General features: G+C 39.4%; 1 long non-coding RNA gene and 1 other non-coding gene across 2 annotated transcripts in view; both read right to left on the bottom strand.

The window, feature by feature from the left end:
- Window positions 1–4,146: 4,146 nt before the first annotated feature.
- The window catches only part of LOC129650489 (uncharacterized), a 128,952-nt gene continuing 110,513 nt past the window's right edge, over window positions 4,147–22,585 (bottom strand). The window contains exon 3 of the long non-coding RNA XR_008713795.1: window positions 4,147–7,136. This is a non-coding gene — a long non-coding RNA (uncharacterized LOC129650489). The remainder of the gene's footprint in view (window positions 7,137–22,585) is intronic.
- LOC129642586 (small nucleolar RNA R38) lies at window positions 8,569–8,641 on the bottom strand. Its single transcript, XR_008709839.1, has one exon. It is a non-coding gene; the product is annotated as a small nucleolar RNA R38 (small nucleolar RNA).

Genomic DNA, 22,585 nt, shown 5'->3' with positions numbered 1-22,585 from the left:
TGCAATGAAGGAGATGTAGGAGACACAGGTTTGATCCCTGGATCTGTAAGATCCTCTGGAAGAGGGTATGGCAACCCACCCCAGTATTCTTGCCTGGAGAATCCCTTGGAGAGGGGAGTTGGGCAGGCTACAGCCCATAGAGTCACAAACTGAAGTGACTGAGCACACAGGCAGCACGCGTGCACGTACAGGTGACTGCAATGTGCAAACAGGTTTGAGAACCAGGGTTGGATTAAACAAAATGACAGGATAATTAACGTTACATATATTTTTTATAAGACTGCTCTCCCCTTCTCTCAAGTTCCTACTGATGATAACAGTACAAACTACTTTTATCTTTTTAATGTTGAACTGGCTACATTTCTTTCTGTCATCCCTAGAAAGAACATGCATTCCTTGAATTCATTTGATGCATTAAAGACAACTCTTCATCCTTCATGGAAAGAAAGTGCTAACGGGTATTTTGGTTTCCTGTTAGGCAGGCTGGTGTGTTTAGAATGGCTTATAAGTGGCATTTAAAGGCACTGAGACAGCTGCAGTGCTCAAAAAAGTGTGAAATTCTTTTCTGCTTTTGTTAACAGTAGAGAAAATATCACCAGCATCTGAAGCTTTCCACTGACTGCTCAGTAATCAGCTAAAGAGAAGGGAGAGTGAACCCATGCAAAGTGAGCAGGTAGGGAGATACAATAAACATGGCAAAGCACTGACTTAAAGAGGGTAAAATCAAATGTAAATTTTTCTTTGAATTACCTGGCAAAGGCTAATTCTGCTAACAAAAAGGTTTGAATGTTTGGGAAACAAAAAATCAGAATGTAACATGCTTTGATTTGATTGTTGTGCTGCATGTTACTCCAAATAAAAGAAGAATAAAAGCACAAGGAAGGAAGGGAGATGAAAGCAAAAGAGCAAACTGTAGCCTTCCTCCATGTAAATGAGTGATTCTTCTTAATGAGTACTGTTCCTGCAAATCATTAGTGGAATATGGAATCTGAATGAATGAATAATGCTAAATAAAATAAGAATTGACCCCAGCCTACAGCTGTTTATTGAAGTGAACCCACTATGAACCTCTCTATGGCTGCAGCCTCACCAGCAAAGTCAAATGAATAACTGGTTCAGCTCAGCTAATTCAAACCAAAAATGCAGTGCTTGTCTCAATTATCAGACTGTTTCAGGAGAGAATTATTTTTCTTGTGTTTCCACTTCATTTTTCTACATAGCTTAAGATAATGTATTCATAGTCACATCTTCTTTCTTTGTATATTCCCCATAATTTTCATACAATCAGAGTAAATACTGGGGGGAAAATTGCCTGTCTTTTATCTACACTTTGTTATTTGTCATTTTTTTGAATCAAAAGGAAAATACTGCCTATGGTGTGTTTTTGGTTTTCCTTATATCATTCATATACTCCATTCATTCATTCAAAATCATTTAGTAAATTCTTACTATGTGCTAGGCATCTGGATTGCTTTTAAGTGTAACAAATGAATAAGGTATGGAAGTGGTGAGGCAATTTATCGATATAATTAACTTATGATTGTTCTCCCCATATTTTTCCTTTCCCACTTTGCAAGGAGTAGCAGATCCATAGTATTTCCTTGCCTTGGGGTTTTTGTTGGTTGTGAGTCAAGTAGTAGCAGCTTCTTTCCCAACTTGAACCAGTACCAATCCCATGGGTTGTAGTCCCTAGGGGTGTACAGATATGCAGTGCATATATCAGAAAGGTCCAATTAGGAGATGGAAACCACATAGTAATTTGAACAAGGACACTTAACATAAAGAATTATTAACTGTAACAATGGAATAACTATAAAGAAGAACAGAGAACTCTAAGGCAGGAGTCAGCAAACTTTTCTGTTAAACAGCCAGATAGTAAATATTTTAGGCTTTGCAAACCAGCAAAGATTTTAGATCTCTGTTCCATCTAGCATTCAGCTCTGCTGTGGCAGCATCAAAGGAGCCCAAGACAAAATAGAAATGAATGTGTGGCTGTGTTTGGATAAATCTCTGCTTACAAAAACCAACAGCCAGTTGAAGTTGCTGACCTCTGTTCTAAAGAATAGGGCTTCCCAAGTGACTCAGTGTAAAGAATTTCCCTGCAATGCAGAACACACGGGTTTGATGCCTAGGTCGGGAAGATCCCCTGGAGAAGGAAATGGCAACCCACTCCAGTATTCTTGCCTAGAAAATCCCATGGACAGAGGAGTCTGGTGGGTTAAAGTCCATGGAGTTGCAAAGAATCAGACAAGATTGAGTGACCAACCTTTCATTCAACTAGTTTTGTTTTCTGATATGTACTTGGAAAGCCTATATGACACATTTTCCTATAAATTTGGCTGTAGCTTTCATTTGTACCAACTCAACCACTTTGCCTTATAAAACACCATAAATTCCAGGATCTAATTGGCACAAGGATTTATTACTCTTCCAGAGATGAAGCCAGGTGTAGAACAGTTTCCTGGTTATATTCTCTTAGCTAGAACTCCCGTTTTTCCTCTAATAAAGTGTTAGTCGCTCTGTCGTGTCTCACTCTTTGCGGCCCGTGGACTTGCCAGGCTCCTCTGTCCGTGGAGATTCTGCAGGCAAGAATACTGGAGTGGGTTGCCACATTCTCCTCCAGGGGATCTTCCTAACCTAGGGATCGAACCCAGGTCTCCCACATTGCAGGGATTCTTTACCATCTGAACCAGTGTCTTTGTCAAACCTTCTCCACTGCAGCCAGGATTGGTTCTACATTCCGTTTTAAATTTGAAGTTTTGGATCTATGCTTTAAATAAATGTAAACAAAGTTTATAGAATGAGATTCTTTTGCATAAACATATCTGCATTCATTTTCAAAAATAAACATTTTTCAGTAGACTATGGACTTGGGGAAAATGGCGTGACTAAATCTTATTCTGGAATCATTAGGGTGCTGGATTAGCTGCTTCCAGGCCCCAAGTATGGCTTCTGCTTGCCTTCCCTTGCCCCCTCCTCCATGGCCATCCCTCCTTCCCAAACACACAACCAATAGGAGTACTGCTCTAATAGCTGCTGCACCATACATGCCTTTTCCTCTCCGTTTAGCCCTATATTCACAGGGCCAGACTAGGTAAACTGAGCTCCCTCTAGAAAGAAACCCATATTGAGCATCAGACCAGAACCTCTAGAAACAAAGATTCAAGTTATTTGTACATGGGATATCGGTAGCAAGCACTATATGGTGGCTTGCTTTCTATGTGCCAGGCACTGTCCTAAGGGCTTTACAAACACTAACTCATTTAATCCTCACAGCATCCCTATTTTTTATCCCTATTTAACAGATGAGCTAACCGAGACACAGAGAAGTTAGATGACTTGCCCAAATGTAAGGGGCAGAGATACATGGAACTGAACTATCTAAGCTTTAATAATCTTCATAGATGATTCATTTCTCCAGCTTTATCGGAATGTGATGTGTGAAAGCGTTAGTTGCTCAGTCGTGTCTGACTCTTTGCTTACCCATGGACTGTAGCCCGCCAGGCTCCTCTGTCTATGGAATCTCCAGGCAAGAATGCTGGAGTGGGTTGCCAATCCTTTCTCCAGGGGATCTGGGACCAAACCCAGGCCTCCGGCATTGATGGCAGATTCTTTACCACCTGAGCCACCAGGGTGTAATTGGCAAATAAAACTGTATATATTTAAAGTACATAATACTTCACAGATGATTCCATACAGATGGGAAAAAAAGCCCATTTGAGATTTCACAAAAATCTTAACTTTAGTAACCATTTTGCTCCTCGATTAAAACTAACAGTGTCTGTGATGGGTTTCTTTTTATGTTTGGTATTCCCGTAAGTCCCCATGCTATTCCATGAGTTGCCTGAAGCAGAATATCTGGAAGGGGTTAGGACTGAAGTTACTGTGGGCATTCTTGCAGCCAATGCCAATCAACAGCACTACTCCAGGTACCATAATAGATATCCTAGGGTACTGTACCATGTATACATGTGTATATCCAGAAGATTCTAATTTATGCCCTGAGAGTAAAATTCCTAATTTCTGCAATTTCCTACTTCTTAACTCCAAAAATGAACAATAATTGTGTCACTGTTAATCAGTGGTTAATCTTTCAAAACTAACTCAACAACATATAGCTTCAGATGTTACTAAATAATGATGGCTTTCTATTTTCTAAACCAAATTGTCAGAAATGATACGTAACTAGTAGAGCTTCTAATAGCTCACAATGCCTAATTAAAGATGTTATGAGTTTAAGGAATATTACAGATACTTTAGAAGGAAATTTGGAATATTTTACTTTTCAAAGATGCATTTTTCTCTAACAGAGGTATTCAGGGTAAAATAATCACAGACTGATTTTTAAAAATGTGCATAATTTATCAAACAGCATTTTCATACAACCTCAAAACAAGCCACAAGCAAGTCTAACATGGTCATCTCTTTACATCTACTACTAAAGAAACACAGCTCTGAAGAAGATAAATATAAAATTGCAATGGAAACTGTGGTCAAACAGCATAATTAGCAAAAGTCAATATGCCCCACCAGTAAGCCGTCCATAAATTAGTAAATGGTCACAAAGTCCTGTTTCTATGTGAAGTGTAATAAATAAAGTAGATAACTGTGACATATTACTCAAAGAGAAGTGTGAGGTGAGTGACGTCAGCAGCATAGTGGAACAGGAGGCCCCCTCTTGCATCCCTACTCAGCAACAATAATTTGGTAACCATCCAGAGACAAAAGTGCCTCTGTGGATGTACGGGATACAGGTAGGAGACTGTGAAATGCTGATGAATCCCAAGACCAAAGAAGGTCATTTTGAGAAAGCAGATCTGGGCCCAGGTGGTAGACTCAACTGTGTTCTGACCACAGACCACTCTGGACTCCACAACAACCTTGTTCACATGCACCGTCCACCAAGGCACCCAGGAGGAGTCATATCCACTGTGCCTACCGAACTCAGTGCCAACTGTGGTCCTGAGGTGGTACATGACCCTGCCCCCATGCCTTAGAGCTGTCAGTCCTAACTGCCCAGGAACCCAGAGGGACACATCCCCAGTCCAGCCCATTTCTGCCCCAGAAGTAAGCTCATTGACTTTGGATCTTGCTCTGACTTTGGATCTTGGAGCAACTCTGTAACCTGACTTCACTACTCAAAGCCTTGGTCCAGAAGCAATCTGGCCACTCAGGGACCTGGAGAGAGCCATGCTCATGGGTGCCTCCAAGGCAGCCCACCAGTGAAGTGGCCCCATGACACAGTATAAGCCCCTCTCAGCTACAGCCCAGGAGCAGTCCAGACTACCCAGCAACCTGATGGGAGATTCAGAGATCTGTGCCTCTGAATGTAGGCCTTCTAACCACTGTCAGCTGTAGATTCTGAAGTGACTCTGTGACTTGGTTCTAGCCCTTCCCAGCTGCAGCCTGGAGCCAATCTTGCCCAACTAAGGACCTGTCCAATGAACCACCAGGAACCTTCCCATAGACCCACAGGGAGGCACATCCAGCCACGCAGCACACACAGATGAAGACAGATGCCTCAAACGTTAATTTCTTCAAAAACTTTCATTTCCTAGAAACTATAATTCTCCACCAAGCTTCGCACTGAGAAGCCTAAACAGGCTCCAATCACTTATCTTTCTCACCACCATCTTATCCAGATGGATACCAAATCTAAGTCATGTCTCAGAAGTGACTTGAAAAATCTATTCTTTTTTGACCTTTGTTGCCACTGCTTTTCTATTCAAACCTGCACCAAGTCTCCCAGAACTGCTGAATCATCGCCTGATTTTTTCCCCTCTTACATTTCCCAAGTTGTTTCCAGAGAAAACTTTATTGATTTTATGAATTTAGAAAATAAAGCTGATCACTGCACTCTCAAATTTTTTTTAAGCTTTTGGTTTCTACCTCAAAACTCTTGTTTCCGTTGGTTATTGAAGAAAGCTTCCAATCTTTTGGTTTAGCAAACAAAGCTGTTCACGATTCAGCCCACTGGATTTTTCAAACCATCTCTTTCACACTTGAAATACACTGCTAACTTTTCAGATTTAGCCACCATAAACCAAGAAATTTTAAAGGTGAATTTATTATGACAGTGTGAGGTAGGATGAATTAAAAAATGACGGGGTTAAAAGAAAAAGGCCTTCAACCTGGTCCCAGTTTCACTATTAATTAACTATGATCTTGTGTAAAACTCTTAGCTTAATTTCTAAAATGATGGAGGAAAGGGGACCGGATTATTTAGGTTCTAAGATCCATTGGTAAGTTTTATAACTAAACAGATACCTACATTGCTAATGTGTAATCATCCCTTGGGGTTTTATATTTGTCTTCTTTTTCCTTAAATATTATTTACACTTATATCAACTTACACCTAAGTGTAAATATAAAATATTTTGTGCACAAAGGCAATACTCAGTAAAGTCATTCAATTAAAACTGGAAAATGTAAGTACGTTTGCAAAATCACATCCCACACTTTGTGAAAATGGTATTAACACTCTAAGTTACAAAAACACCTGACATATGCTTTATTCATTCATTAATTCATCTATTTATTCATCATGTATTTACTAGGCAATTGACTATTATGTTTCAAGAACTATTCTAAGTGTTATATATGGTGATAAAACAGACATTGCTCCTGCCCCTATAGAGTTTATAATGTAGTTATGGTGACAATTAATGGAAATTTTTTAAATATTGAAGTACAGAGTGTGACAAAAACTATAAAGACTCAATGAGAGTTCTGTGAGAGATTTACAGGGTGAAGCTGAGGGGTTGGTTCAGATTAGCTGGAGCTTAGACATAATAAATTACCACATGGAGCCACCTTGCCACTGAGACCACCTTGTAAGAGGTAGTTCTTTGCGGGTGGTCCAGGTGGACTCCAGGGCCATGATTTTAGCCCACTTACAGAACGCAATGGAGAGACAGGCGGCTGAATGCTGCCTTGTCACTATCCCTCACCCACACCCTCCTCCACATCACACTTATGGTTTCCCTGACTCTAGACACTCTCCTATGACCCTCTGCCAGATCATCAGTCTTCATCTTTCCAAGGCTTCGAGTGCTCCACCATTCTGCTTCTCTTCAGAAACACTGCAGACCGCTGATCCAGAGTCCTGTATTCCAGGCAGGGCCACTGAGCTCTTTCTGTTGGGATTCCAAACATATCAAAAGACAAATGTCACTGACTTTTTAGATTCTGAAAAGAATAGACTGCGGAGTCAGATCTTCAAATGGCTGTAATATCTATCTGTTAGCTTATGAAGAAAAGTACATAAGATAAACGAAAATACATTTTTGAAACTGTCTAGTGCTATATAACTGCCTTTTTCCTCATTCTCAAGTGGTCTCAACAGTTTCCTCCCTCCCTTCCTTCCTTCCCTCTCCCTCTCTTTTTCATCTCCCATCTTCCTTCCCTTTCTCTCCTTTCCCCCTCCATCTCTCTATCTCCCTTCCTTCCTTCTTTCCATTCTTTCCTCCCTCAATAATTCCTTTTTTTAAAGTTCATATGATGAATCAGACACTTTGGTGGTACATGAAGTACAAAGACAAATAAAAATGGTGACAAGCATAGACTCTAGAATCAAACTGAATCTGAAACATATTGATCCATGCTAAGTGTTTAGCATGGTTCCCAGCACACTGTCAGTGCTCAAAAACATTCAGGATTTACAACAGTGGGATAAAATTCGAAGCAATTAGCTTTATTTAAGAATATTGTAGACATCTTCACAGAAAATAGGTCCTTTGGATGGGTTTTGAGAGACAAAAAGGAGCAGAAATAATCTGCAAGTAGTGATATTATGTTCTTGAATTAATAAATTAATAAGTGGGAAGAAGTATTCACTCATTCATTCATACACTTAGTGATACTACTCTGTGGGGACTCGGCTGAGCCTTGAAGATATAAAAGTGAATATGAAGTTATTAAGGACTTATCAATAATGTTCTACAAACTGTAATGACGTATTTATAATGCTGATAGGTGTGTGTGTATATGTGTGTGTGTGTGTGTGTGTGTGTGTGTGTCTGCATGCTCAGGGTTCCCAACTCTTTGCAACCCCATGGACTGTAGCCCACAAGGCTCCTCTGTCCAAGGGATTTCCCAGGCAATAATACAGGAGTGGGTTTCCATTTCCTTCTCCAGGGGATCTTCCTGACCCAGGAATAGAACCTGCATCTCCTGCATCGAGGTGGATCCTTTACCACTCAGCCACCTGGGAAGCCCCACGTATACTTATCTTTTAGATATATATACTATCTAGATGTGTGGGATGTGCTTTAACATAACCCAGACTTTGAGGTGACTACGTGGGCATGAGGGTGCATAGAAGAAAGCAGATTGGACACGAATTGATAGGCTGGATAATTCGTACATGGGAATCCTCCAAACTAATTTTCTATGTTTTTATATGTTTTAAACTTTCCTCAATAATAACACATGTCTTCTCCTTGGAAGATTTTTATATGTATTTTTTCTTCCAGTTTTATTGAGATATAATTGACATAAAGCACTGTATAACTGCACAATATAATGATTTGAATTACATACATGTTGAAATGATTATTTTTTTTTTTTTTAAGCCTCAGAACAGATTGTTTTCCCTCAGTCGAGATGTTCAGACAGGGATAACTAACCATCACAGGCTTGAAATGATTATTATAATAAATTTAGTGAACATCCATCATCTCATATATATATAAAATCAAAGAAATAGAAAACAAACTTTTTCTTGGGACAAGGACTCAGGATTTACTCTGAACAGCTTTCATATATATAACATACAGCAGTGTTAATTATACTGATTTTGTTGTATATTACATCCCAGGTATTCATCATCTCACAACTGAACGTTTTTACCTTTTGAATTGCCTTCAATAACAACTTTTATAAAGTGAATACGGGACAGTCAGTCCTCCTTCTACAGTCAAATGTATGACACAGACACTGGACACCAATACTTCAATGTTACGTTTGTAAAGTGAAGTGGAAGTGAAAGTCGCTCAGTCATGTCTGATTTTTTTGTGACCCCATGGACTGTACAGTACATGGAATTCTCCAGGCAGGAATACTGGAGTGGGTAGCCTTTCCCTTCTCCAGGGGAATCTTCCCAACCCAGGGATCAAACCCATGTCTCCCACATTGCAAGCAGAATCTTTACCAGCTGAGCCACAAAGGAGGCCGCTCTTTGCATAAAACCATTTTTAAATAAATGTGGGATGAGAACCTCACAATTAATAAAGGATGTTGAGTTCTGGAGGACTCTATATGAGTGCTTTTCTTATTCCTCATGTTAGCGGTTCCCCCGATAGAGAGTTTGGTATGCTTCCTTTTTCAGTGCGAAAGAAATGGGAGGAGCAGGTGGGGATCCTGTAATAAAATACTAGGCAGTTGCCTCATTCTGGTAATTATACAGCACTTCCATCGAAGCTTCTGGAACTCTAAAGTTCTTTCAAGAGATACATAATCTATCACTTTTCTGTAGAGGGATTCAAAATTAGAGACCCAAAAGTGAATTTTTCAGTATGTTGCCTCTATATAATCAAATAGCTAATGTTCCATAACCTCAGTGCTGTTTTCTCACAGCCTTCATAATTTTACCTGCCTCCTGAATGTTTTCATTTAATGCCTCTCTCCAGATGTCTTATTCTGCATTTAATTCTTGCTTGAGACTACTTTTCCCTTCTGCTCAGATTTTCTGAATTCTTAAGGCTCATTCATATAGTTCCTCTATTCCTATAGTTGCTTGCCAAGCCACCACGTTTAATATCATTAAAATTTTCATTGCTTTATTACTATCTCTCTTTTCCAGACCATTAAATAGAGGCAAATATGTGGGAGGCAAATATAAATAGTATTCCATTAATTAACCAACTAAAATAATCAACTTTTTGATGTTAAAAGGCATAAATATCTCTTTGGCTGATGATATAAACATTTATTTGCATCTATTCATGTATTTACGTTTTCTAGCCCAACTCTTTTCAAAAGATAGAAGGGTTAGGGTATATTTACCATATAGTTTATTAAGATACATAAAAGGCAGGATCAAGGCGATTAAAAGAAGAAACAGCACGTACTAACAGGGGCCAATTTAGCTGCTTTGATGATTAAGCATAACATTTGAGCTGCACATTGATGTTTAACAATCTTTTATCATTAGTTAACAAAAGAACGTTAATTTTTACATGTGAAAAGACTGAGATTTTTTAACCTCTGCTGTTTGCTACACTAGTATCCTAATTAAAAACTGATGCCAATTTAATTGTTGGAGTCCGAAATATTTACATAAATATTCTTTTATTTTGTAATTTTAAATTCAACTGAGGTAAAATATATATTGAATGGCTTCTTGGTTTCAGACTGAAAATGATAAAAGGGGAAATGCTGTACATATATCATTCTATTCATAAAATACAATCAATATGATGAGTTTATAATAAAAAGGTGTATAAAATATTTATGGGAACCCAGATTAAAGGAGATATTCTTTCTTCCTTATGCATGTAACTATGAGGAAGGCAAGTAAGGAGCCATTCTGGACATTGTTTCCCTAGCAGATAAAACAAGATTCCAGAGAGAGGGGCCTGTGCAGACATTCATCCATCCCTCACTGAGAATCCAGTCATTAAACAGCAGAGACAATCCATCCCCCATGCAAATCCTTACTCACCAAAACTATAATAGAATGGTTGGTGTTTTATCCACTAAGTTATTTCAGTGGAGGGAGGGAGAATTGTTATGCAACAAAGTGTAACCAAGACACTGATCAAGTTCAGGTCGCCCTTCTTTTTCTCCAAGATCTTTCCAACCACTCCCCCTGTCCTTTGGTGCTTTCTGTCCTACTCTCTGTAAGAAGGAGAAGAATCTTTATAAACCTTCTCTGATTACATAAGTACCTTGGTTAACAGCCTTCGGGGGTCCCCACTGCCTTCAAAATGAACTTGCACACTTGGCATAACTGAATCATTTCATGGGTTGTTCACAGCCTCACCTTGCTCACGTCCCATACCTCATCTTTGTGCATCTCCCTCAATGGTCAGTCAGTTCTGCCAAACATGCCACAGACTCTCAACCTGCAAACACTCTCTTGCCTCTGCCTGGAATGTTCCTCTCCACTACCTCAAATTCCCCACCTTCCCTTTACTCTGGTTGTTCCTGTGTGTGTTAGTCACTCAGTTGTGTCCGACTCTGCAACCCCATGATCTGTCCGTGAAATTCTCTAGGCAAGAATGCTGGGGTGGGTTACCATTCCCTTCTCCAAGGTATCTTCCCAACCTAGGAATCGAACCCTGCACTGCAGGCAGATTCTTTACCATTTGAGCTATCATTTCAGACTCCAGTATAAATATCTTTTTCTCCAAATACTGCTTCTCCAGAAGTAACACCTGTATACCTATGTTGTAAAGTCCTTAAAGTCCCCAGGTACCTTGAATGTTCCTGAAATACCATCATCAATGAATTTAATCTTCAACTTGTTCCCATACCCTGGGTGAGACTAGATGCTGCTAGCAGCTAACACCCATAAGAGCAAGCGTGCTTCAACCATTATGTCAATTTCTCTTGGTAAAAACCTCATAGAAATCTAAAGGATCTATTTCCAACCATGATTAAGAGTTTCCTATTTTTGGAAGATACTACTTAACAATATTCCCATTTAAGTGGCAATCCTATATAATGCATTACACACTATAAATTGGGGATAAGCCAGCTAATTCTGACTTGTCATGCAGAAAAGATGTACAAAATCTGTGCTGGATAAAGAAACTTTGGATCCCTGAGATAGTTTTTCCATTTAAAGCTACCAGTGCTGCCTCTTTATGTGAAGATGGTAGCCCAGAATTTCTCCTCAAACCTACAACTGCACATCACTGAAGGAGAAAAAATGGAGGCAGTGGGAACCCATGACAGGAAAGGGTGATGCTTGAAGCAGAAGATATTGCAAGTCATAGGACTTTTATCAGTTCTATGTAACAGACCTGAATAAAGAATCCACATGTCAATGCAGGAGACACAAGAGACATGGATTCAATCCCTGGGTTGGGAAGATCCTCTGGAATAGGAAACAGCAACCCACTCCAGTATTCTCGCCTGGGAAATCACATGGACAGAGGAACCTGGCGGGCTGCAGTCCATGGGGTCACAAAGAGTAGGACACTACTGAATGAGCACATACATGCATGAAACAGACCTGAAGAAACTTACCATGGCCTGTCTGGCCTAGGGAGATGTTAGGAAATGACCTTGGACAGAATCAGGGAAAATCTCTGAGAAAGAGCATCAGGTCATGATTTGTTTGACCCAGATATGTTCTCTATGGGGTTCCTATTGACAGAATCTCCACCTGCAACCCTCCCCACAACACTGTCTAACTACTCTGATTTGTGAGGTTAATTCTATACTTTTGTGATGATACTAAAACCTCAGTGAATAAAGCTGCCCAGCTGTCAAGGACAGTCATTATTTTCTGAATCTGATGACAAAGCTTACTTACATATAGCTCTTTCTCTGGGTCTCTGAATGTTTCCTTTTGGCCCATGATCTATAGTTTTGTTCTCCTCTACACACCACCAACATTCCCTCCTGGACAATGTTCCCAATCTCTCCTTAACCTTTCTCCCCCAGATAACACTTTGATAACTTTACATGAGGTCCTGAAGCTCTCAAGGGTGTCTTGAACTCCACTCTGGAAGATTGGTCTCATGGTTTCTTGTCATAATGCATTTTAAAACAAGATTACTTGCTGTGACACCACATGAGGCAAAAGAAGAAAATGCATCATAAATAAAGAATAAGACTACTGGGAAACTTGCTATGCCAGTGTAAATGAGGAGTATCCAATGAGAACAAATTTCTACAGGTTGCATTCAATTGTTTCAGAATTTCTGAAAAACAAATTCATTTTTCTTATTACTATACTTCTTTGCAGTTGATGGGTCCTCAGCAGGCAGAGAAACTATATACAAAAACATCTCTCTGCAATCATGTAGAAATCTGAATCATAAAATAAAGTCATGATTTCTAGTCTACTGTGTTATAGCAATCAACAGTAGCTAAATTTTTTTTAACTTGCAAATATATCAACTGATGTACTGATAAATAGAACCAGAATCGTTTTAAATGATGGTAGAAGTGGACTTTCCAGTTGCTTTCACTATAGAAATAGTTACATTTAATACATTTTCATGAATCTCTGGTTTTATATTACATGCACATTCAGTAACAATAAATATTGTTCATCTACCATAAGTAAGGGCTTCCCTGGTATCTCCACTGGTGAAGAATCCACCTGCAATGCGGGAGACCTGGGTTCGATCCCTGGGTTGGGCAGATCCCCTGGAGAAGGGAATGGCCACCCACTCCAGTATCCTGGCCTGGAGAATTCCATGGCCTGTATAGTCCGTGGGGTTGCAAAGAGTCAGACATGCCTGAGCGACTTTCACCACTACTACTACCACCGCCATAAGTAAATATATCAAATCCTTTGAAGATTCTGGAGACCTATTAGACATGATCCCTACTTCGTGCCTTTAGTTCTTGATCAATCAAACTGTAAAAGACATCTCAGGAGTGAAAGAAGAAAACCGTAAGATTACTGTTTACAGAGAATCCAAGATTATTAATACGTATCTGATGGGCATGCCTGCAGAAGAAAATAATTTGAGATTCATACCTCTAAATGTAAATTAAATGACTATAATTTCTGCCATTCTACAAATATGTGTTGATTATTTATGGTGTACTTGGTACAGAGTAAATATTAAGATGAAGAGAACCAAAACTAAGTTAGAGATTAACAGGTGGGGCCATGAGGAAGACTCCCTGAGAAGGCATTTATTTACAGAGACTTAAGAGATGAGGAGGTGGGAGACAGGAAGACAGAGACCAGTACAGTTTGGAGAGGCGCATCAGGGGAAACTTAACAGAGTTTCCTCAATGTCAAGTTGTTTTTGGTCCCTAACATGCACCATGTGTTTTCACCTCAACGCCTGACATAAACTTTCCCTTCCTTTCATCCCTTTTATTCACCCTTTTATTCTATGTTCAAATGCCCCTTCCCCCAGGAAGCCCTCTTCACTTCAGGCTAAGTTTCAGTGCCACTCCTTTCTCCCTGTGAGTATCTCTATAATTCCACATGGCCTATAAGATCGTCTCCTCTAACCATCTATAAGTCAAGTAAGAGTAGGAACAGTGTTTGGAGTGGATTTGGGGCTCAGCAGAGCTCAATGACTGTGGCAGACATCCCAGCTGCTCCCCAATATCCATCGTTAATTCATTCACCAGCTCTGTGCTAGACAACCTCCTGTTTTACCTTACAAATCAAATTCTGTTTTGTTCCAAACAGCAATTTCTGCCTTAAACTTCTCATTTTAAATTAAAAAAAAGAAGAAGAAGAAAATGAACTACCTTTCCAGTCCCTCTTGTAGCTAGATGACAGCACGCTGCCAATAACATTCACAGAAGATTGCTAGCAATTTGAGAGAAGTTTTGCTGTTCTGATATTTGTGACACCCTTTCTTTTTTAGGACTTCCTTCCTTTATCCTAGAATAATCCATGAGGCTGGATTATAAGAGGGAGAGCCATACACTCAAGATGAAGGAGGAGAAACCCAGTAGTTGGAGCCCTTGGTTATATCTTGGATCAGCCACACAAGCCTGATCTTTCCTACTTGAGAAAAATAAACTCCAGCATTTGTAGTTGAACTTCTGTTATATGCAGATGAATGCAACCTTTCCTGATAAACTGTCTAATAGCAAACAGACCATGGGCAGCCTGCTAGTGTCACATCCTGGTTCTACAACTTAGCCAAACACAGACTTCTCTGGTGGTTAAGAGTTCATCTGGCAATATAGGGTACACATTTGATCCCTGGCCAGGGAACTACGATCACACACGTTTTGAAGCAACTAAGACTGCGAGCTGCAACTAGTTTGGATGCTGCAACGAAAGATCCCATGTGCTGCAACTAAGAGCCAAAGCAGTCAAATAAATAAATATTTGAAAAAAATTAGTCTAATAACATTTGACAAGCTATTTACTTCTTCAAGCTTCAGTTTCCTCACCTGTAAAGTAAGGGTAGTAACAATAACTAGCTCAAAACATAGATGTAAGAACTGTATAAGATGATGAAGTCAAGTTTTTAGCACATTGTCTGTCAAATAATACTTAACAAAGTTAGCTATTATTATTATTACTATTAAATATATGCTTGTTAAAAGATTAAACAAATAAGCAAATTTCCCTCTCAGACTGTCTAATGAAGTTATCACATTAGAGAAAGAAATTAAAGAAATACATAACTATATAGGATACAAATCGACAGATGCTTAAATGAGTGCTAGGATTTTTTTCCCAGCACTTTTTAAATAAACTTTTTATTTATAACAGTTTTAGGTTTTTACAGAAAAAATGCAAAGGTTGCAGAGAGATGTCCTATGTATTCCAAACCCAGTTTCTCCTGCTATTAACGTCTTACATTAGTGTGATCCATTTGTCACAATTAATGAACCGATATTGATATGTTATTAACTAAAGTCTATACTTTATTCAGATGTCCTTAGTTTGTACCTAAAGTCCATTCTGAAGGAGATCAGCCCTGGGATTTCTTTGGAAGGAATGATGCTAAAGCTGAAACTCCAGTACTTTGGCCACCTCATGTGAAGAGTTGACTCATTGGAAAAGACTCTGATGCTGGGAGGGATTGGGGGCAGGAGGAGAAGAGGACGACAGAGGATGAGATGGCTGGATGGCATCACTGACTCGATGGACGTGAATCTGAGTGAACTCCGGGAGTTGGGATGGACAGGGAGGCCTGGCGTGCTGCGATTCATGGGGTCGCAAAGAGTCGGACACGACTGAGTGACTGATCTGATCTGATCTGATCTGAATGTCCTTTTAGCATCCCAGGATCCCATCTATGATAAAACATTATGTTTTGTCTTGTCTGTGGCTCTGTAGGCTCTTGGCTATGACAGTTTTTCAGATGATCCTTATTTTTGATGACCTTGACAGTTTTGAGGATTACTGACTAGTCAGGTATCTGTAAAATGTCTTTTAGTTGGGATTTTTCTGATGTATTTCTCATGATTAGACTAGGGTGATGTGTTTTTTAGAAGGGAACCACAAAGGTAACATGCTATTTTCCTCACATCACATCAAGGGTTTCATACCACCAACATGACTTATCACTGTGGCTGTTGACCTTGATCACCTGTCCGAGGTGGTGTCTGTCAGCTTCCTGCACTGCAAAGCTACTTTTTCTCCCTGCCTTTCCATACTATGCTCTTTGGAAGGAATTCACTAAATCAAGCCACACTTGTGGAATATCATTACATTTCCACCTCCCTGAATTGCCCCCAAAGTGGGCAAACTAAATTTATTGTGCTCGTGAAAAATGCCATACAATGACTAATATCACTAAGCTTCCGTTCGCTTCAACAAGACTATGGGAGAAATGTAAAACTCAAGAAAGGAAAAAGTGGATTGCCAACAAGTGTAGTTGACTAACTGAATGACCAAGAATTTACAATGCAATAACTGGAAGTTACTGGTTGGTTCAACAAAGAATTCAGAACAAATAATGATCTGTTTTTTTAGTACACTCAATGATGACATCATGAAAGTTAGAAACAGTCACTTTATTTGAATCTGATGCATCATATCAACAAATGATTTCCAGAGCAGCAAAGCCTGTGAATTAGGACTTCCATCTCTTCCACTGGACACACATATTCAAATCCAAGTTCCCCATCTTTTTGGTTCAGTGTCTCTTATCTAATAAAACAGCAGCACCTACCTCCTTAGAGAGCTGTGAGGATTGGATACATGAACACTTGGAAAGCTCTTAGCATACTTCCCATGACCCGGTAATTACTATAAAACATTCAGTTTTCACTGTTCTGGTACATAATTACAATATTTTTGGATTCTTCATTTCAGAAATTAAAATTCCAAATGTCCGGGAGGAGGGGATAATATCTTAACCGCATGCAATTTTTGAAAAGCAGTTAATCAGAAGTGCAAATGTATTCTGAAGAAGGACAAATACCTTAAAAGTAAATATTCTATTGTTTTTCCTGTGGAAACAGCTTATTTTGACTTTGAGTATAGGGTACATAATTTGCACTTGAACTCTTTCTTTTCTAGTTTTCCTCTTGAGCTATTTCATCCCTTTCTGTATGCAGAACTTTCCTAATGGATCTCCAGTGACAAAGATCTTAAATATGATAGAGTGGTATATTCACTGGTGCACTCTCCATTCACTTTTCTTACTTTGCACTAAAGTATTTCAAATTCGATTGCCTGAGAGCCACTGCTAAGTGGTACATATGGTGTGGGAGAAACTGGACTTGTCTAACTTTCACCATTAAGAACACTATAAAACTAGGGCAAGCTAAAGTTTTCTTTCTTCTAAAGACAACTTTCTCATGAAGTCAGATCAAGATTTAAATATTTATCAAACTCTCCCACTTAGAATTTCAAATTTGGGTTCAGCTTCATCATGAGTCATGAAAAGTTGTAACTTTTGGGGCTAACATTCAGATACTGTGGCGTCTTAAGCTATTCTACCACTAGATGCTAAAATTAAAAAAAAAAAAAATAGGTCATTGTTTCTGACTGAGCACTAGTTGGAAGACCCAGAAGGAAAATTTGACAAGAATTAATGTCTTTTCCAAGGATCTTGTAGCAGCTAGAGAGACAGCTGACTCATCAGAGATATCAGAACACAGACATCTCAGTATTAAAGCTTCCTCCTAAAGCCCTATGCACCAAAGGCCTTTTATGGATAAGGATTGAGCCAAAGAAGAGTATTTACTACTTGATGTCTAGGTTATAATCATTTCAGTGACTTTCATAAAGAGTGAAACTAAGAAAAGATGGTATCAATAGTCATCTCTTCCCATCTGCAAACTTTTCCGTTGATTCTCTGCTATCTGCCAGGTGACACGAAGATTCACTAATATTATAGAGGCCCAAAGACAGATGAGAAAGTAGTGAAAGTGTCATGTCCAACTCTTTGTGACCCTATGGACTACAGCCCACCTGGCTCCTCTGTCCATGGGATTCTCCAGGAAAGAATACTGGAGTGGGTACCCATTCCCTTCTCCAGGGGATCTTCCCGACCCAGGAATCAAACCCAGGTCTCCTGCATTGTAGGCAGATTCTTTACCATCTGAGCCACCAGGGAAGCCCAAGGAAACTAAAACATATGCCTGACCTCCTGTGCTCTGACCTACACATAGCATGCTTTTTCTGTACCAGAACAGAGCTTTAAGGCAACCTCCCTGGTAACTGAGGTTACGATTTGGAGACTCCAACCTCAACTTAATCTATAAAAGAACCTAGTGGCTCATTTTCAAAAGTGGTTCAATCTTATAATTATTGTCATCAACATAATCAAAGGCAAGTAAAATGTAAGGGGAAATTAATACTGGTAGTTAGGAAGTTTCAACATTCATCATTCTTAGGCCTGATGGCTCAGATGGTAAAGAATCTGCCTGCAATGCAGGAGACAGGGGTTCTATCCCTGGGTCAGGAAGATCTCCTGGGGAAAGGAATGGCCAGCCATTCCAGTATTCTTGCCTGGAGAATTCCATGGACAGAGGAGCCTGGTGGGCTGCAGTCAAGGGGGTCACAAAGAGTCGGACACGACTAAGTGACTAACACTTTCACTTTCATTCTTAGGTCAAGGGGAAGAATTTTTTTTAGGTTATGCCTCACGGGAAAAGCTTTTGTCTTCCCAACACAAAGCCTATAAACTCTTTCTGTCATGGACACACAATTCACATTTACACACAGGCATACCACATTCACACATATACCCATGTATATGCACACACACACACACACACACACACACATATCTGCAGTTCACAAGAGAAGATGCACCATACTCCATTTATATAATAAGAACATGAGCTAGTTTTCAGAATACATTAGAAACATGAAAACCTGCTTTTAGAATATACTTATAAAAGAGTCCATGGAAAATCTGAACTTTGAACAAATGCAATGATAGGTCCTAAGAATCTTCTACAATATTTATTAAAATCTTGCCCAGGGAAATAACTGCTGCAGATATACCTCATGGGGGGATGAATTATAGGGAAGACAGAAAAGCAGAGAAGGAAAGGCTAACCACACTGATGGTGAAAAAAAGACAATACAGAGCAAAGCAGGGATACTTTTTTCCCTTTGTCAGTCCTGCTTAATGGTCTCACCAATTCCCTTTTGAGAAGTTATTAGGAGTTATGACATGATCTACACTGAATATGTTTTACAAATTATTGCATGGGCCTTATAAGATTAAGAATAAATAAAGTCCTACTGAAGATAGATTCAGAGGTCAGGCAACTCCAGTCAGTCATTTCCATCAAGATTCTAGTGGTTGAAAAAGATATGATGCTATGATGGTAAATATCAATAGTATGTTAAAATTACTTATATATCAGAGTAATCTGGATATTACTAACCCATCTTCCTGGTCACAAAGATAACTGGACATAACTGAGTAATTTAATAAAAATGGCAGCAACCTTCAGTGTTATGAATTTATTCCCTGTAGATTATAGCAGACCAAGTGAGGAAATGGAATAAAATTTGCATGATCAGTTTCACTACTAGGAGATCTGGCTTTTACAGCCCTTCAGTTGTATAGAATGGTGAGGGAGAAAAGATAGACACAGTTTTCACTTGTCAAGTCAACTCCCATAAACCCAGGTGAGTTTCTCTACCCCAGGCAGAGCAGACAGGAGAGGGCATTACAGCACCATGGATTTTTTCTTTTTTTTTTAATTTAGATGCACTGAGCTATCACCAATTGCAAATTTGAGAGGTCTGTGGTTTAACTCCAGCCATAACAAAAATATGAAACTCTATATGCTACAGAATTAATTTAGTGAAAGCAGAAGTGATTCAAAAGCTAGAGTTAAGACATCTTTTCTTAAAGAATTTAAGATTACAGTCAACAGAACTTGGGTGACTGAAATTTGATTTGGCGGTATACAAACTCCATCTTTTCTGTGTATTTGGTACCAGTGCTCACTCTGCCTCTGAAAGATGAAGGTATAGTTTCTGCCTCGGGCAATTTGAAACCATAATTATTTCATTTTATTCTTCTTGGGGTAAGAGTCACAGGTGAGGAGAACAAGAGCAAAATATCCAGAGACAGGTGGTTTCAATGGTGTGGTTTCAACAATGAAACTTCCAGAGATCTTATGGCAGATCCTATTATTGTGATACATCCTGCTCAATGCAAAGTTTGGAAAGTCAATATACGCACCGAAAATATTGGCTAGGAAACTCAACCGAAGTTTCCTCAACCTCTCTGACCCTTCATTGAGCAGTTTAATCAAATGTATCAGAATGGACAGCTGTAGTTCCCTTCTCACTCTGAAAATAAGGAGCCCAAGAGTCTGTGAGTTTCTCTAACAGATGAGACACCTCCTTCATTGACAGATATGCCCTTCCAGCTGCTTTTAACAATATGAAATAGATTGGACCGGCAGCTTTTGAGGAATAATAGCCCCTCTTAACATTAGGAGAGGTACACAATTTGGAAGCTCACAGTGTTTCATTTCAATGTTTGGCACTGCTCTTCACCTGGTCATCCAGGAAATGTACACAGGACACTGCTTCACACTCCTGAGGGCAAGTACTGTTCACCTATTTGCATGACACTCACTGAGTAGCCTAATTAATTACCTGTGGGTGGCAGAGTACATGCAGTCATATGAGTCAGCTAAGTATGCATTGCTTGTATTGATGCATACCCTGAAAATGTGATTTTTTTTTGGAGGTGGAGGTTAAAGTGGCTTTCTGTTTAATATTTGGATGTTTTGTATTTATGTTTTATTTGGCTGATAAAATTTCAAACTTGCTACAAGCAAAAGTAAACAAAATGTGGTACCCAAAGAACAATGTAAATCATAATCATGGACTAATTGTCACAGATTTCTGAAAGGCAAATGATACTATTAGGTTAGAATTTTCCAAAGGCAGTGTCAGGATCCATGTTCATCATTCAGACTTCCGAAATCATCAGTGGTTCTTGCATGATACCTGCCAAGGGATATTCTTTGTTCTTTATAAATCTTTTAGACAGGTTTCCTAAGGGCTGTGTATGATATGAGAATATTTATTATGGGGTTTCAGCTTATGAACTGTCATTATAATACCCAGTTTCTCTTACTACCTTATATTTACTTCTAATTTCATCTCAAAGATTACTGGATAAATATTTTTATACTCACCTCCAAAGAGATTTTTTAGTATCAGATTTCATAGAAAGAGAACCCATTAAACCTTTAGGGCACAGATGCACAAAGAAACAAGCAAAAGACCATCAAACCTTCCCCCATCCCCAGATCACTGCTAATAATTTTATAATAAGAGTATGTATGCTTCAGACACCAGGAGCCTCATGGAAGAAAAGGCTTCATAGAATGCCGCCCTGATTCTGATAAATTAGACAAAAAGAGAGAGACCACAGCTATATTAGCATCAGTGACTCTGGTGAGAATTATAAAAACTTAAAAAAAAATCTTCTTCCCATGGCACATGCATTTCTGACTTTTTAGAAAGGTTAGAGCTATATGAGATCTGGAATCAAAACCTGATGTGACCTACATAAAAGAAACGCTGATTCCCTAATTAAACCAAGCTGTGGCTGCAGGCTCTGTAAAGAGCTGCCAAAAAATCATCCAATCAATTTTTCGACTATCCTCCAGGAATGTGGCGCGGAGGGCGAGGGCGGAGAGGCGAAAAGATGACTGTGAGGGTGCGGAGGCCGGGGAACCTCCTTCTTACACACGCTCTGTGCCGAGGTACCGCTTTTCCAGCACAGAAGCCTAGGACGGAAAGGATCACGTGGAGGTGGGGGCTGGGAAACAAGGGGACCGGCAGGGGTGGAGGAGAAAAACAGACTAAATGTTTTAACAGCTGCCCCTTTTTTCTTCCCTTATTTTGCCCACGGATCTGATTTCCTTCTGAAGGGGTGGGCTTTCCAGGGGCCCCTGGCTCTGCTCAGCAGGCGTTGTTTACTCTTGAGAAGCAGAGCTCTTTCCCTGTTTATAAAAGTGCTTGTTTTTGAGGAGAGGGAAGGGGTGGTGAGAAGAAAATGGAATATTTTAGAGTTCATATGGAAGCAAAACTAGTCAGAGAAAATGCAGTTCATCTGAATTTTAAGTAGACACTGGCAACAAATGAAGAAAAAAAAATATTCTCACATTCTTCCTCTCGAATTTTTGACAGGAAAATTGTTCTCCAGGAAAGATGGAATGTCGTTCCCATGTAACTTCCTCTTTCATTTTGGTTCCTTGATGATGCAGAAGACATGTTAATTGAGAAGGATTAGGAAAATAATTCAGCTGCTAAAATTGGAGGCAAATAACTTGCAGAGAAGCAATAAAACAAATGGCAAAGGTGCTTTCTGTGAGCCAAACACTCAAGGCTGCCAATATCGGATAAAGGGCAAATTCTACATGAAAAGAGCAGTTATTTATTTTCTTTGCAAAATCTTCTTGAATCTAGCATTTTGGTCTTGCCATAGAGTATTTCACCACACAAAACATTTCATGATAGATGCTGTCTCTC

Source organism: Bubalus kerabau, chromosome 1, assembly GCF_029407905.1.
Source record: "Bubalus kerabau isolate K-KA32 ecotype Philippines breed swamp buffalo chromosome 1, PCC_UOA_SB_1v2, whole genome shotgun sequence".
NCBI lineage: Eukaryota > Metazoa > Chordata > Mammalia > Artiodactyla > Bovidae > Bubalus > Bubalus kerabau.
The sequence above is the reverse complement of the archived record's forward strand: the minus strand, read 5'-3'. Positions and strand labels throughout refer to the sequence as shown.